Source organism: Pyxicephalus adspersus, chromosome 8 (genome assembly GCF_032062135.1).
Source record: "Pyxicephalus adspersus chromosome 8, UCB_Pads_2.0, whole genome shotgun sequence".
In the NCBI taxonomy this organism is placed as follows: Eukaryota; Metazoa; Chordata; class Amphibia; order Anura; family Pyxicephalidae; genus Pyxicephalus; species Pyxicephalus adspersus.
The window spans coordinates 74702386-74708385 of NC_092865.1; positions in this window are offsets into that span (position 1 = coordinate 74702386).

The following is a 6000-nucleotide window of genomic DNA, read 5'->3' on the forward strand; positions in this document are numbered from 1 at the left end:
GGTATCTCGCATTGGAGAGCTGGAGAAGCTCATTGCAACACTGAAATCACTGGATCACCTTGAGAGGGGTCTCCTGCTCACTGAGCACGCAGTTATTGGCAGGAGACTTATTCCGGATGAGCATGTAGGGAGTTGGGTTAATGTATTTAGAGGGAGTGTTAGGGGCACCCAGAAAAGGAAGGCCAGCCCTGTGTTTGAGCACCCCAACATGTTTGAAAAGTTATGTGAAGGTGTGCAGGTGGCAGACCCAGTGGTGGCAACTCTAGATGTTACTGCTACCCCTAACAGCCGGGAGAGCAGCACATCTAGTAGTGGTGGGCAGGCAAACGAAGGAAAGACAACTGGTAGGCATAGGAGATTCTGTCATCAGGAGGACAAATAGAATAGTTTGTTGCCTGGATCCCTTCAACCGAATGGTTTGCTGTCTCCCTGGTGCTAGGGTTTGGCATGTGGTGGACCGATTGGACAAATTACTGGGAGGGGCTGGACAGGACCCAGCTGTCTTGGTCGATGTGGGAACCAATGGCAATTTAAATGGAAGATGGAGGATCCTTAAAAATTAGTTTGTGGAACTAGGTTTCAGACTAAAGAAAAGGACCTCCAAGGCTAAATTCTCTGGAATATTGCCTGTGCCATCCGCAACACAAGAAAGGCAGAGGAAGCTTAGGTAGCTAAACGCACGGCTTAAGTCCTGGTATAGAAGGGAAGGGTTTGGGTTCATGGAGCACTGGGCTGACTTTTCATTGGGGTACAACCGGTATGCCAGAGATGGTTTAATAATAATAATAATGGTTTCCATCTTAATGAAACGGGGTCTGCTGTGCTAGGGGAAAGATTTAGAGGAATGGTGGCAGGATATTTAAACTAGGACAGAGGGGGGTAGGAGAGTTAAATAAGGTGGCAGAAGGGTTAGTCAGGGGTCAGACACTAGTGGAGGGTGGATTGGGGATAGTTGCGGGAAGGATTATGGATAATTGTAAGGCGCTTCTCATGTTACAAACAAACATTGGATTGTGCAGTACTAATTGTACTAAAAAAACAAAATGATTTGGCAAACAATGATGGTAAAAGCAGCAATGGTTTAAAGAGCCTGTTTACCAATGCTAGAAGTTTAGCAAACAAGATAGGGGAGCTGGAAGCCTTAATGAGTGAGGAGGATTATGACTTAGTTGGTATTGCTGAATCCTCGTTTTGTTCTTTGCATGACTGGGCTGTCAATATTCCAGGGTATACTCTCAGAGTCAAATAAAAAGGTGGTGGTGTCTGTACTATGTACAGATAGAAAAATCAGCAAAAAGTGGAAGTGTTTTAATCATGGGAGATTTCAAATACCCTGACATTGGCCCTAATTCATCAAGCAGAACCGGATGATCGCTCGCGCATTCGTATTCGCGATCCGAAATCGTACGCCGTCGCGCTATTCAGCAACTGAAAAAGCTTGCGGCCGGAGCCGCGCATCTCCGGCAGCTTTACACTGGTGAGCTTGCATTAAAATGCACTGTTCCCCTAAAAAATCATTCTTTCTAATGGCACACATATTTCCCTTAGCCATAACAAAAAAATTGTTTGCGCTGTTTAAATGTTTTAAACATTTATGTGCGCTAAGAAAAAAAGCATATTTTTAAATCACTTATTTCTTTCCTGTTAGGCAAGAGTTAACCGAGTTCAACTCCTCTCCATAGGCGCCTATTTCTAATTGACCTGTAAAGGACTGTAGATAATTATGCACAGAACAGAGAACAGGTATGCGCTAATTTATTGCTATGATCTCACCATTGAGCTTAACAGATCCTCCTTAATCGCGAAGCTGAAATCTAATCGCCTTAATTGGCAGATTCGCGCCCCCTATTGCTCATTATTATCAAGCCAGGAATCCGTCTGGCAGTGAGGAGGCGAGTGTACGAGCGCACTCGACTCCGGACCGCGGGAAACCGCGCTCACTGGTCGCGCGTACGTTCGCGCTTCCAGCGAGCGCGGATTTTATTGATGAATCAGGGTCATTGACTGCAGTAATGGCACTACAGGAACAGCAAAAGGGGGACATTTGTGAATTTAATACAACATCATTTTATGGTACAGTTTATAGAAGCCCCAACTAGAAATTATACTCTGCTGGACCTTGTTCTTTCTAACAATGCAGAGCTTATAACAAATGTGCAAAAAAAAGAAAATCTGGGTAGCAGTGACCATAATATGATTTCATTTAATGTAAGCTGTAAACAGGAAGCAAAAACAGAAAAGATAAAAACATTTACATTTAAGAGAGCAAATTTTCCATTAATAAGGGTGGCTCTCTGTGACTTGGACTGGGAGACAATATTGTCCTCAAAGAACACAGAAGAGAAATGAGAATGTTTCAAGTCTGTTCTACAAAAGCAAACTGAAAAATTTATTCCAAGGGGTAATACGTTTAAGAGGCTAAAATTAAAACCTATGTGGCTCACAGCTGATGTTAAAAAAGCCATAAGGAACAAAAAAGGGGCATTTTAAAAATATAAAAATGAGGGATCACCTTCATCATTTGAAACTTATAAAGAATAAAACAAAAGATGTAAAAAGGAGATAACGTGCAAAACTTCAAAATGAAAGACAGACTGCAAAGGAAAGAAAGGCAAACTCCCAAATTTTTTTCAAATATATTATTAGCAAAAAGATCAGATCTGAGCATGTAGACCCCTAAAGGATGTCTCTGGGTTGGTAACTGGGGATAAAGACAAGGCAGGGATAAAGAGCCTTTTTTAGCTCTGTGTACACAAAGTAAAATGGCAGAGCTCAAGTCCAAATTCATAATAGCAATGTCACTGCCTTAAATGAGTCACATTGGCTCAGAATTGATATGATTGAGAAACAGCTGGGAAAAATTAATGTTGCCAAAACCCAGGACCTGATGGATTATATCCACGTGTCCTCTAAGATCTGAGGTCGGCTATTTCAAAGCCATTATTTCTCATTTTTAGAGACTCTTTAGTCACTGGCAAGGTACTGATGGATTGGCGTAAGGCCAATGTGGTTCCCATCTTCAAAAAGGGAGCAAAGTCATTACCAGGTAAGTACAGACTAGTTGGAAAGGTCCTTGAGAGTTTGATAAAAAAACACATAGAAGAGTTTCTGCTAGAAAATAATATTATAAGTGATAGTCAGCATGGCTTTAAGAAAGACAGAAGTTGTCAAACAATATTACTCTCTTTTTATGAGGAATTAAGTAAACAGGTAGACAATGGAGTAGCACTTGATATAGTGTACCTGGACTTTGCTAAAGCATTTGACACTATACCCACAGACAGTTAATATACAAGTTAGGGTCAAAAGGTTTAGAAAAGTCAATCTGTAAATGGATAGAGAACGGGCTTAAAGATCGCATCCAGAGAGTTGTAACTAATGACTCATACTCTTAATGGTCTAAGGTTAATAGTGGTGTACCCCAGGGTTCAGTGTTGGGACCTTTACTGTTAACATGTTTAACATCTTTATAAATAATATAGAGTTTGGGATTAAAAGTACAATTTCTGTGTTTCCAGATGACACCAAATTATGTAATGGAATTATGTCCATATAGGATGTCTATAATCTACAAGCAGACCTGGATGTACTGTTTGATTGGGCAGCCAAGTGGCAAATGACATTTAATATAGATAAATGTAAAATTATGCACTTGGGCGCTAACAACATGCATGCTTCATATCGTCGAGGGGGAATACATTTGGGGGAGTCAAAAATGGAAAAAGATCTGGGGGTTCTGGTAGATCATAGACAATAACATCATGCAATGCCAAGCTGCAATATCTAAAGCAAGCAAAGTACTTTCTTGTAATAAAAGAGGAATAGACTGCAGAGATGGAGACATTGTCCTGCCCCTGTACATAGCATTGGTCAGACCACATCTGGAATATGCAGTCCAGTTTTGGGCACCAGTTCACCAAAAATACTTTGTTGAATTGGCGAGAGTGCAGAGAAGGGCAACTAAATGAAGAAAAGGAATGGAGGAGCTCAGCTATGAGGAGAGATTAGCTGAGCTGAATCTATTCTCCCTTGAGAAGAGGCATATAAGGGGTGATATGATCACCCTGTATAAATATATAAACGGTCCATATAGATAACTCTCTTCCCCATTATTCACTGTGAGATCATTACAAAGCACAAGGGGGCACGCTTTGCATCTGGAGAAAAAGAAGTTTAAGCTCCGGATAAGGAAGAGATTCTTCACTGTAAGGTCTGTGAAAATGTGGAATTTGCTCCCTCAGGAAGTAGTTTTAGCAACTACTATAGATTGCTTTAAGGAAAAACTGGATGTATTTTTAGAAGCACAGAATATCACCGGGTATTAAAGCTTTAAAGTATAAATACCAGTGACTGTTGATCCAAGGAACATCGGATTTCCTCATGGAATCAGGAAGGAATTTTTTTCCGCTGTTGAAGCAAATTGTACCAGGGGTTTTTTTGCCTTCCTCTGGACCTATGTCTTATAGGGTTTTATATCTGGGATATGTTTATTTCCCTAGTGGTTGAACTTGATGGACTTATGTCTTTTTTCAACCTAAATGGCACATGAGTGATCAGAAGGCTACAATCAATGGCACAGAGTGATCAGAAGGGGACAATGAATGGCACAGAGTGATCAGAAGGGGACAATGAATAGTACATGAGTGTTTTTCAACAATAAATGTGTACTGTAGTCTTCTTCATGGAAAAATAAGACATCCCCCTGAAAATAAGACCTAGGGCATATTTTGGCATTTCAAAAAATATAGGACAGTGCCTTATTATAGGGGAAACGGTATAAAAATTCTTTAATAATATATAAAACAAACACCAACAAAGCAATAAATAAAATAATACTATATAAAAATAAAACAAATGCACACGTATACAAACACCAACAAAGTATTAAATAAATATAATAATACTATAATAATATATAAAAATAAAAACATATACACACATATACAAACACCAACAAAGCTTTAAATAAATATAATAATACTATAATAATATAAAAAAATAAAAACAAATGCACATGTATACAGACACCAACAAAGCAATAAATATAATAATATAAAAAATAAAACAAATTCACACGTGTACAAACATCAACAAAGCAATAAATATAATAATGCTATAATATTTTAAAAAAATAAACAAATACACACATATACAAACACCAACAAAGCAATCATTCAGTCAATTCTGTAACCTGGTAGGATAGAACTGTGGATCCATCACTGCCATCACAAACTTTTGCGTATATTTCCAAAGGTCTGGGCGAATCAGCAAGGGTATCAGCAGTGAAAGAGCAACTCAAAATAGAATATTATTCTAGACAAAGCTCAACTAAAATTGAACATGGCAAGGTATACATAGTAATATGAAATGAAAACATGATTGTATTCTTTACCAACGCATTTTGCTGTCTTTAGGGGAGCATAGAGACTTTAGTTGGTGGCAATACTGAGTGATGGAGTCAGATGGTTACATAAAAAATCCCTCAAATGGAGGATGTAAAATAATTAAAAATTAAAATTAAAAATTAGAAATTTAGGGATGTAAAATCATGGGAGAAACCTAAGGTAAGTGATCAGATAACTGTGAGGGTTCCAGGTAGGTAAGAAACAATTAACAGGTAGAAAAATGAACAGCAGAAGTTCAAGCCACCTGTATTCAGCCCAGCTAAATTTTTTACTAATCAGCAGGGGTGCAAGTGGTTGGGGTTGGATAAATAGCAAAGGAGCCAGGTGCAAGGGGGGAGTCTGGGCTACCCAGGAAGGGAGCCGGGTGCAAATAGAGATTCAAGATCATTTTCTGGCTAGTTCTAATCCTTCACTTGCAGCAAGCTCTGTTGCTGGTTGTCCAAGAGCCAACACTTCCATCTGGTTCCCTTGCTGGATTTTACCAGACTCTTGTGCACCTAGCTTCCTTGCTGGGTATGCCAGCCCTTTTACTTGCACCTGTCTCCCTGGCTGGGTATGCCAGCCAATTTATTTGTACCTGGCACCCTTCCTGGGT